Genomic DNA, 12,383 nt, shown 5'->3' with positions numbered 1-12,383 from the left:
TAGAGAAAGCCTGTGTGCAGCAATGAAGACCCAACATGCCAATTAAAAAAAAATGTGCATGATTATGTAGTGAAGAGGGATATAGGCAGTGGAATAAGTAATGAATAATGTTATTGTTTTCTAAGTGGCACTGCCTCCATAGGTCAGTGAAAGAAATGATTATCCCTAACTCCATGAACTTTTTAAAGCTGACCTCCTTCTACAGTCCATTATGTTTATAATTTATAAACTTAGTATCCAGTCAGTAGGCTCTGCACCCTGGCTCTAAGGACACCAGGCTAAATTAAAGAAAGAATTTGTCACTGACGCACCCAATCCTCTCAACTTCATAAATCTAATCTACCTGTCCTCAATGATCTCTTGTTTCTGTTTTTTTTCCATATCTCTTGTTTCTGTTTAATTCAGCTTTCAAAATTAACAGCTAGACAATCTAACATAAAAAACCAAGCTATGAGTATATACTGAACATCTACTCTGTGCAAGTTCTGTGTTAAAAATTCCTGAAAAAACAAAGGTGAAAAGAGAATCTCTGCCTTAAGTTCTCACTCCAGCTTTAAATAAGGGAAAGAACATTTAACAAAGCTAATTCATAGGAAAATATATAAAAGAAAGCTCAGAAGAAGAATGGAAGAAATGTTGAAAATGATAGAAAGATAGGAAAATGTATAGGAAAAGAAACATGTCTTAAAAACAGCTAAAAAGATAAATAAAAGCAATGTATGTACACAATACATATTATAATAACATGTTAGAACTTTTGGTCAGATTGGTAAAAAGTGGAGCCATCCAGTTGAGTATGAGGAAAAATAAATCCTCATATGAACTGTTGGTGAGTTTTGGAGGGGAACTAGTAAAACGTTATCTACATTTTAAGTGTATGTACATTTGACACAATTCCTTTTTGATAAATCTTTCCTGTCAAAGTTATACAAGTATTCTATATAAGAAGAGAAATAGCATCACCAAATTGCTTGTTATAGCAAAACGTTGGAAACATTTCAAAAGATTATATATACTGTAATCACATTAAACTATGTGTGTGTGTGCCTGTGTGTGGGCACACATGTGTATGTGCACTTGGGGGAGACAGCAAAAGAGAGAGAGTGCAAGGGAAGGATTGAGACCTGTTCTTTCTCTAGGTACATTACCTACATTAGTAGATGCATAGAAAATTAAGTCTAAACAATAATAAGTTCTAGCAGTTGTTACTTTGGTGGGGAACTTGTAGAGAAGTTAGTGATCTTTCCGTTTTTTCTTTCTACATCTCCTTGCAATTTTCATTTATTATAGCAAGTAGGTAGTACTTTTGAAATTTAAAAGTCAATAGGAAAAATTAGGAGCGATCACAAAGCACTACGTGGTTATTTTTCAGGTGAATTGTAGAGGCAGTAAAAGTGATATAGGGATTGAGAAAAGCTAGAATGAATTCCTAGCTGGCTTAATCATGAAGGACTAGTGACAGGGGTCACATTTAAGTTAGCTCTCAGAGAATACTGCATTAGAATCCATGGGATCTAGGTATTGGCCTCATTTTAGTTGCCATCTCACTGCAAGTTGCTGGCGTAGTGAAAATAGCATAGACATCAAATTTCTAAACTGTGGGTCTGCAATGTGGGGCTTTCACCCATTAAAGGAATTAGATCTGCCTAATCTTTCTGTATCTCAGTTTAAAATAAAGAACTTTAGACAAATATCTCTCAAGATCATTTCAGTTCAAGAGTTAAGTGATACTTGAGAAGGAATGAAATTTCTGAGGGAGGAGGAATAAAAAGGTGGAATAGTACAACCTTAGTTCTGAAACTAGTGAGTAAACCATTTTTTCCCTCACAGAAAAAGGTTCATAGAGAAGGGTAATGGCAAATATTGCTGAAAAGGTAATTATGACTCAGATGGTAGATAGGTTTGAATGTCAGTCTAAAGAGGATGAGCTTTATCTCATGGGAAATCACTGATGATTTCAGGGTAGGAAACTTACCTTGCCAAACTGATGTTTTAGGAATGATAATTTGGTAGTGATATGAAGAAATAGGGACTAGAAGTATGGGGAAGGGTTATTTGGAGGTCTTGTCAACAGGCAAAGGTGAGGTAGTAATGGAGGCCTGGAGATTGGAAGATATAATTTTGTTAATGATATTTCAGTTTGTGGAATAAAATATTGAATATATTAAACAGAAATGTGAAGGTCAGTATAGGATCCTGTTTTGGGAAAAAAAGGGGAGGATTCACATTTAAGCTCTGGGTGATATTTATTAGTGCCTTATCATTTATTTATAAACTATAGGGGGTACATCTAAAAAATCTATATTCTCGCCTGAAAATGGAAATGGGATGATCTACCCAATATTAGCCAACACAAACAGTTTGCATTAAGAATAGAAAACCACAAAGCATGTGTACAACATACAAGAAAGTTCACAAGGAGCTTCTCCCCTCTCCCATATTTAAATTGTGCAATTTTTGTTTTAACAAATGAAATACTGGAAGGTTTAAATTTTGTCAAATTTGTGACATAGATTTCTTTTGTAAAGAGAAAAATAATTTTTGATTTTGTACATTTTTAAAATTTGCATGGCCCTTGTAAACACTTTAACTCAATTGACTATACACAGCTCTTTGAAGGAAGGATGCTGGGTATTACAACTTTGTTTTGTGTGAGGGAACTTTAACTCAGAGAGCCTGAGTAATCTACCCAAAGGTAAATTTACCAGAAGGCTGTTTAGTGGTGGCACTAGAGGAAATGCCCATATCTCTTTCAGTGTACTTACTCTGTTAAAAATATGTTCCAAGATGCAATTATTACTAAAAAGAACTCTCTCATACACTCTTACATAGACTACCTAAGTAAACGTAAATGGCTTCCAGAAAAAAAAATTGGTTTATTTATAATTGCATTATAAGGTTTGTAATGTAACTAGCTATAATTAGGGAATAAAGCTGCTGCATGTGTCCATCACTGAAGGTGAAGCTTGTCACTCAGATGACTGTTTCTCCCTCCAGCATGCCCAGCAGGGACAAGCTGCTTGGTGGTCATGACATTCTTATAGGGTATCATGATGAGTATGGCCTCACCATTTTCCCAAATCTTCTTTCCTTTATCTAGAGCTGAATATCATTTTTTTCCTCCCAAACAACAACAACAAAAATTATACTACTTTTCTCCAGTTGGATCTATACCATGCAACAATTTCTAGAAATATCAACCACTGTCATTTTTCCTACTGTAACCATGCCAAAAATTAATCATGAAAAATCACCACATTAGGAAAAATTTTCTTTCTGCACATCCTGAGGATGAATGTAGTCTATGTGATGGTTGAGATAACACTGGAGTGATTTCTGGATGTTTCTTGACACTTAATGAGGAATAGTCAAAACGCTGGTTATTTTGAAAGTTATGTAGAGTCTTGTGCTTGAGTATCAGAGGTGGAGAGGTGGAAGTGGAACATTCTGGTGAAACACAAATATTTATCATTTGCATTAATGTGGATCTGCTGAGGAGCAAATGCCTCTGTGGGTTTAGATTATATCCAAGAGATTTACTTACTGGGAGAAGAAGCAGGCAAGGTAGATAAATCCTCTAGACAGCAATACACATCTAACATTTTTGGAAGTTTAAAAGGCAAGGAAAGAGGAATGGGTAATAAGAATCTTGGACTGTTGCACAGTTCCAAAAATTGTACCAGGTCAATGTGGCGTCCTTGAGCCAAAGCCACTAGTTGAAGTAGTCCTACATCTCACCAGCTTAGCATGCCTTGGCACCTCTTCCAGGCTCGGTCATTCACCAGAGCAGTCTATGTGAAGTGTGGCCTCCGTGAATCTGGGACAGCAGCTAGGATCACCTGTCAACTGTGCTCACCCCCGCAGGAGGTCTGAGGGGTACATGTGCATGGCTGCCACGCATTCATATTACTCATTCCTCTAAAAAATGTTTTTCTAAAACAGCTTTGGTGTTTTAATATCATTAAATGTTCTCAGTCTGATTTGCCATGAGATTCAAGTGACCCATTATGAAGTCAAAAATACTACATGTAATTTAAAAACTGCTTAGCTAGAGTTATTATACATGTCTTGGTTAAATTTATTTTTTGTTTTGTGTGTTTATACATGGGTGCATAAACACACATCTCTATATTAATGTTAAATGCATCTGTAGTATAATGACTATGCTGTGCATATCTTCTACTTGAATTTAGACTTATGCAAGAAAGTTGTATTGACAAGCCATATTGATATCTCTATAGTAACAGGACTAATTGGTGGCTCTTAGAGGGAAGACTTCTGAAGATCAATGGCATAATGATTACTTTTTCCTGCAATGTGTGTTAAGAACTTCACAAATGAATCTTAAAAGTCATAGAGTATTTTTATTTAATTTTTTACTTGTTTCTGCTCTACAGAGGAATTTGTGAGTCTTCATCAAAGAAGGCTGCCTGGTCACTTAAACTAGGACATTAAGTTTTAAGCAAAAGTTGGGCAAGTCAGATCTGTGAGTGTGTGTGTGCTTGTAAATATTTATATTTACATGAAATTAACACAGTCATTAATAGCTGGATTTATTGTTAACAAAAGAATGAAAGAGAACATGGCACAAAAATACAGAGGCTAGAGTTTGGGTGTTCTGCTATGCGCTAGTAACAAGTGGCCTTAGATGAATCCATTTAACCTTTTTAACCTTCGGTTTTATCATTTAGAAAATAGAGGTAATTGCTCATATGCCTTCTTCATATAGTTTGTAGGAAGGTCCAATGAGCTATGAGATCACACTGGAGTCATTCTGGATGTTTCTGTGAAAACACTAAAAACTGGAATTGTAACATGCAAGATAAATTATCCATAGGGATTGTTCATAGTGTGGCAGCATTCTTACTTCAAAGGAGTTAATAACTTTCCTGAAAGTTGCTCTGTATTGTCTCCCAGTGAAAACATAGAATTCATCCACGTCCATAAATTCTTCTCTGGGAGGAGAGATGACTGTCTTCTCATTCATTTATTTGTTAAACAAATATTAACCAAGCTCCTTTCAGGCACTGTTCTAGACACTGAGGGATGCAACACAAAATAAGAGTGAATCAGATAGACAAAGTCTCTGTTCTCATGGAGCTTACACAGACTCTGAAATGGAGACTGTGTACAGAAAGTCTATTAGGGATCAACACTTGTCAGAGTAAGTAAAGCAGATTTAGGTGCAGGGAAAGGCTAAACTGAGACTTAGTTGCAACAAGGGCCCCAGAAAACCCCAGAGGCTTTGCCACTGACCATGTACTCAATGTGGTTACCCCTAGGAAGGGACAAAACCTTTAGTAACAAAGCTTCCTTTAACCGAGGCCAGTTTCCAGTGGAACATGTTTACAACCTATGAGCAGGCAACAATCTCCACAGCTTGGAGAGTGAGTATCTAGTTCCTGAAGGGACATCTGAGTGTACATCACAACATTCAGTACAAGAAATAAATGTCAGGTGGTAACTAGTGCTATGGAGAAAAATAAGACAAGGCATTAAAGTCTCCAGGACAAAGAGGGCTTTCATACGAAAAAAACAATAGATTATTTTGAGAAGAGACCTAAGAGAGGTGAAAGCATGAAGCATGCAGATTTTTGTGGTCAGAACTTTCCTGGTAGATGACATGTACCTGCAAAGGCTCTGAAGCAGGACATGGTGGTTGATGTGTTTGAAGAAGAGCAACGAAACTAGCAGGGCTTAAGTGGCATGAATAGTGGGAAGATTTGTAAGATGTGAGGTCAGAGAGCTGGTTTGGGGGCAGAGGGAATCATGCAGAGTCATACTCACCAAATATTAATTGAGTTTCTACTATAGCTAGGGTTGGTGAACAAGATATCAGTAAGTAAGAATGACTAGGCATCTGCTGTTGTGGAGTTTATATTCATGTAGAGGGTGGTGGATCATGGATTGGAAGATAGTAAACAAAAATATAAACAATTATATTGAACAGTGGTCAGCACTAAAAAGAAAATTTCTAAAGGATAAAGTGGTAGAAAATGAATGCGATAGAGAGGTATCTTTAAATTGCGTGATCAGTAAAGTATCTTAGAAAATGTGGTGTTAGAACTGAGACCTGTATCACCTAAAAATGACATCAGAATTGACATGTAAATTAGTGAATAATATAGAAACTATATACAATTCATATGTATTCATACTTTTTCTTCTCATTTCAGTAGCTTTTGAGAAAATTATATCAGGTATGATTAACTTTAATTGTGTCAACCTCGTTAGCCAGGTACAAGATACTACTGGATTGACTCTTGAAGACAGACCACCAAATCCTTGGGATCATTGTTTTAGGCATGAGACCAGGTCATCCTAGTTCATTAAAATCACTCCTGAAATGCAAGGCCAATGAATGTCCAAGAAACAAAATAGAATTGGTCTAATTGAACCACCACTTGTCAATTTTTTATTACCTTATTTAATTAGACCCTGGTGAATGAGACTAAGGCAGTCTTCTACGTGAGTCAATTAACTTCAAACGGTTCCATAGTCACTTAGAAAAGTTGTTATCTTAACCAACATTTCAATTCAAATCACTTCAAAAAATGCTTATTAATGACATCATTTACAAAGCACAATGCTAGATGCAATGAGTTTACGTAGATGACCAATACATGGCTCACGTCCCCAAGAAGATAACAGGAGAATTATAGGAGGAAAAATTTATGAAAGAATAGATCACCAGGCTGACTGTGATAAGTATTACGGAGGCACATTGGCTAATCAGTAATTATTAAACACTTCTTTTGATCATGAAACAGATAAGACAAGTGAATTTAAAGCAACCCATCAGCACTACTACAATAAATGCTGAAAAGCATGCCTATGACCAACATTAACAGCTGATAGAAAATATAATGTATTAATTTACTTATTAATTTTGCAATGTTATCAAGTGCAGTGGATTATATTGTGCCCTTCCAAAATTTGTGTGTTGGACTTCTCACTTCAGTACCTCAGAATGTGACCCTTTTTGGAATTAGGGTCTTTACAAGTTAAAATGGAGTCATTAGGGTGAGACCTAAATTTGAAGACAGACTTACCAAATTTGGAGAACACCATGTGAACATGAAGACAGCTTTTTACAAGCCAAGGAGAGAAACCTGGAACAGATCCTTCTCTTGAAGCCCTCAGAAGAAACTAACCCTGCCAATACCTTGATTTCAGACTTCTGTCCTCCAGAATTTTGAGACAATATAATTTTATTGCTTAAGCCACCCAGTTTGTGGTACTTTGTTATGGCAGTCCTAGCAAGCTCACTAGGGTTAAATATACATGTAGCTAATGTCTAAATGCAGGAAACACTAATACTATTAGTTAATGCATTGATTACAACATGCTTATGTATTTATGGCTCCCATGGAAATGGGAGGTTTGGAAAAGATTTATTTTCAAAATGACTAAAGTTTACTCCCTCAAGTGCCATTAATTTTTTTTAAAGAAATTAATGTACAATGTGTATGAGCTTTTCTGCCCTTCTTAAGAGGAGAGTTAACATAATTCAACCTCAGAATTGCCAAGATGATTCAAAAGTATTTAGCCAACTTGTGATACAGCAAAGGCTTCATGGGCAATTGGAGTAAGAAAAGTTTTGTGTTCTCACTATAGCCCCAAAGACTCTATTTCTTGAGATGTCAGGAAGATCTTTTCTTGATTTTCCTTTTTCTTTCTTTTTCTTTTTTCTTTTTTTGCGCTTGCCAGGTTTCTAGTCATGTCTGTATGCCTGTCTAAGTTTTATAGTTGGTTACAATTAACCTTCTATTGGTTGGGAAATCAGATAACAGATTCTATAAAAGTTCTGTAAGTATCTGAGAAATTCCCCCACAAACATATATTACGGTCTTTTTTTAAACATTTATTTTTAAAACAAAAGAGATATCTGTTTGCTTGGAATATATAGATATGTTCCAAGTATTGCATCTGGTGGAAGTCTATCTTCTAAGTAAGTTATTGCTTTATTTCAGTCCTAAAACTTAGGCTACCTGGCCTCCTGTTTCCATAGGTATGTTAGTCACCTGCATGTCCTTGAGTGCACTGTATGACAATGGTCATGTTCTTAGAATGTCTGTGATATAGAAACACTCAACTTTGGGACAACTTGTAGGGAAAAGAGCAATAGCTAATTTCGGAGAGGAAAACTGTTCTTCCTTCTTGAATTCACATAATCTGAATCATTAATTTGTGACATAAATTCTCTTACTGAGAACTCGTGTACTGGAACACAAACACTCTAAAACCTTGATCCCAGACCATGGTGGATAGAACCCAGATTTCCTGACATTTGTCCTGATCCAGCTCTAGTTCCAATCCTGCCCTTTCTGCTCCTTGTCTACTTGCTCTGCTAATCTTCTATTAGTGCCTCTGGCTCCCCACCCTTGCTCCTCCTCTTTCTAAGATCTCTCCCTAGGCAGTCTCAGTCTTGCCCCTGGCTTCCATTACCACCTAGGAGCAAATGACTCACAAAGTTATATATCTAGCTTAGACCTTTATTTGAGTTCCAGATCTGTATTTTCAGCTATTTGTCATTCCCTCTTGTTTGTCTGAGAAGTCCTTTAAATTCAGTACATCAACATGAAACCTCCAGGAGCTTTGTTCTCTTCCACTGTTTCCAGTTTTAGTCAATGGCATCACCATTCAGATTGCAAAGTGTCATCCCCAAAACTCCCCCTTCCTCCACCTTCTGCCATCATATTCACTCTTCACCAAATGTCATGAAGTTCACCTCATCAAAATGCTTTGGAATTCATCACTTTTCTCTATTCACATCATAATGCCCCCAATCAAAGTTGTCATTATCTATTCCTTTGTCTTAGGCAACGGCCATGTCGACCTATCCACATTTGCTCTTGGCTTCCTCTAATCCATTTTCCTCACTGTGACCTGAAGATTAAAAAAAAAACACACACACATTTGATTATAGTCATTATTCCTCCTACATACTTAAATCCTCCAGTGCCTTCCCACTACTTTTATTTATAAAGGTGATGTTCCCAAACAGTGCCATGCATGGTTTTCCTCCTCCATGCTTGACCTACCCATCACCTCTCATGAAAGATATCCCATAAATGTATTTTATCTATTCTGGATCTTTTTTAGTTTTTTTCTACCCTCAGTGCTCTCTCCCACCACAGAAGGTTTGAGCTGAAGTTCCCTTTTACTAGAAAATATTTCATCCACTCTTCACCTGATCACTCTTTTCATAGATCCTCTTCATCTATGAAATGTAAACGCAAGCTTCACTTTCTCAGGCAAGTCTTCTGTGACATTCCTGGTAGATTCAAATCCTCCTATTACGTATTCTCAGAACAACATGACCTTTATTCCATTACATTTACCATATTTGTCATTTTGCATTGAATTTGTGTGATTATGTGCTTAATATTTGTCTCCTCCACTACACTGCAAGTTCTGTTTTTCACCACTTTATCCCAAGTGATTTGCCCAGAATCTGGCATATTGTAGTTTCTTAATAAACATTTATTTAACAAATAAATGGATTAAAATGATGACATTGCAGCGACTCAGAGGCTACATGAGCTCCTAAGCATTGCCCCAAGGTTACAAAGAAAATTATGAGAGGAACTTAGGCTAGGGTGTAAAGATAGTGGCAAAAAAGTGAGTGCACCTTATTAGAATAATCATATAGGTAAGAAAAAGGTTAGGTCCTAAGCTATATTTCTGGGTTGGATTTCTAAGAATCAAAGATACTGGTTCAAACGTCTACCATGTTTTTCAAAATAAATACTAGCATGTGAAGAAATAAAAGTTATTAGGCAAGAAGAGAAAAAAATTGGCATTGTCCAGAGTTATGACCCCTGTCCAAGCTTGGTACAGAGCTGTGCAAGCACTTTCTTGGAGCCTGGTTTTTGCCTATCTCAAAGCCTTTTACATTAGCTATTTCTTCTGTCTGAAATATTCTTACTCCAGAACTTAACATTGCTCAGTTATTATCAGTCATGTCTCTGATGAAATTTCAGCTCCTTTGTGTCATGCATTCCCTGAATGTCTTTATCAGTCAGAATAAGATGACTGTATTGTGGAGGGAAAGACAAATATTTGTGGCATAAAACAAATTTTATTTTACAACCCACTATATATCCACAATGGTTAGCAAGAGTCATTCAGGGACCCAGACTATGGAGTTTCCTCCATCTTGAACACTGCTGTTGCTATACAGAGAGGAGAGCCATTGGTAATTAAATGCTCAGCTCTGAGTCACATCAGTGCCACTCAGATCTCATAACTAGACCTAATCACATCACCCTGTTCCCCAACCACTGCAGTCTGACCTTGTGCTTGTGTGGAGAAAGAGCTATAAATATTTGGCAAACAGCATAATATCTAATCTAGACTCTTCTCTTTACTTGCTTCTGCATTTTATGGTGATTACCATTGTTTGATATTATCTATCTATCTATCTATCTATCTATCTAGCTGTTTACTGTTTTCTTCTCCCCACAAGATACCCATAAAAGGAAAATTTTGTCTTAGTTAACATAGCTTATCTCTAGCACATAGAACTATGCATGACTTATGATAGGCAACAAATAAATATTGTTTATTAAATGAATGAATGAATGAATAACACCCACTGGCTTTTTTAACCCATATCTTCTATCCAAGCCTTTAGTACTAAGCTCAGTTTGCCTTTATTCTAAGGCAAGAGAATTGTTGGACTGTGAAGATGGATTATAAGCAAAGATTATGACATTCAAGGCAGATACTAAGATTAGCACATGGGGAGACATAGGAAGGCAATTCAGACTAAGAAAGTTCACAGAAGCTTCATGTGGTATGCTGCACTGGATCAGAGAAAATCTGACATTTTGGCTCCAACTGGCTTTGCCGAAACTCAGGTGAGGGCATTTGCTGGTAAGAAAAGAGCTGCTTCAAAATGGAGGTGACATTATACTTCCTTCTCAGGTTATGATAGCCCAGTCACTCCCCAAATATCAGAGATCTCAACAGAGGCTGGCTCCACTGAAGAAGTAATCATTTGGGCCCATCAGGATAATCTATTATTAAAGAATGTGTCCTGTCCTCTCTCCAAGGTACTGACCCAAAACTAGTAAATATGGCTGAACTGTCCTAAGTGCTGAACATTTAGTAGCAATAAACTGCTCCTCAAAACTTTTACAGCCCCCAAGTCACTTTCACTTAGGGAAGGTTATTTTAACCACTATTCTTGGCTAAGACTCTGGGGGCACAATAGTTGACACAGTTATATTACCACTAACATAAGCACTCACCTGAAAATTTGGACAAGCTAAATTCACATTAAGACTACAATACCTAAATCACTTTCCACACTAGTGGCAACTTGGTATATAGTTTCCTATGGCTGCTATAGTAAAATACCATAAACTTGTTGACTTAAAACAATGCAGGTTTATTATCTCATAATTCAGTAATTCAGAAGTCCAGTACAGCTCTCACTGGGCTAAAATCAGCAGGGCTACATTCCTTCTGGAGGCTCTAGGAGAGAATCTGTTTTTCTTGTTGTTTTTGTTTTTTGTTTTTAACTTTCCAGCTTCTACAGACTGCCTGCATCCCTTGGCTCATGGCTCTTTCCATCTTCAAAGCTAGTAATGGCCAGTCAAATTCTTTTCATATCACATTACTCCAATACTGAGTCTTCTATCTTGATTACTTACTTTTAAGGATGCTTGTGTTGCATTGGGCCCAACAGAATAATGCAGAATAATCTCCCCTAAGGTCAGCTGATTAGCAGCTTTAATTCCATTCACCATCTGAATTCCCTCTTTTGCCATTTATAGCAACATATTCAGACATTCCAGAGATTGAGATGTGAACATCTTTGGACGGGAGGTTTTATTCTGCCTAACAAACAGTACATATTAAAACATTGAAGATTATAAAAATCATCATAAAATTAGGCAAAGGAGTATTATAAATAGCTGGTTTCTCAAAATATAATAAATCTTGAGGTATTAAACTATTTTTAAAATAATCTGGAATCGCTTAGGATGAACTCTGTCATTTTGCAGATAAAGACAGTGAATGATGGATGAGATAATTACTTATCCAAGGCCATATAACTTAAAAGAGTTGGGATTAGGATTCAGGCCATTTTCTACTAAGCTATCAATTTTGCATTACATTTAGGAAGCCAGGTTATATTGAAATACATCCCAGAACAAATTTATCAAGTAGCTAACACTTGTTTTTAAATTTATGAAGCCTAAAATTAAAAATTTACAATGCTGAGGTAATGCAACAATATATTAATAGAATGAGTTAATCCTTTGATGTTGGCCAAATGATCATTCCTCTCTGTACATGATACAAGAGGCTTTCCAATGCTTAAAGGTACCTAGTTACAAGAGGCTGATTGATGTTCCCAGATGTGGCCA

This window comes from Hippopotamus amphibius, chromosome 4, assembly GCF_030028045.1.
Source record: "Hippopotamus amphibius kiboko isolate mHipAmp2 chromosome 4, mHipAmp2.hap2, whole genome shotgun sequence".
Lineage (NCBI taxonomy): Eukaryota > Metazoa > Chordata > Mammalia > Artiodactyla > Hippopotamidae > Hippopotamus > Hippopotamus amphibius.
The sequence above is the reverse complement of the archived record's forward strand: the minus strand, read 5'-3'. Positions refer to the sequence as shown.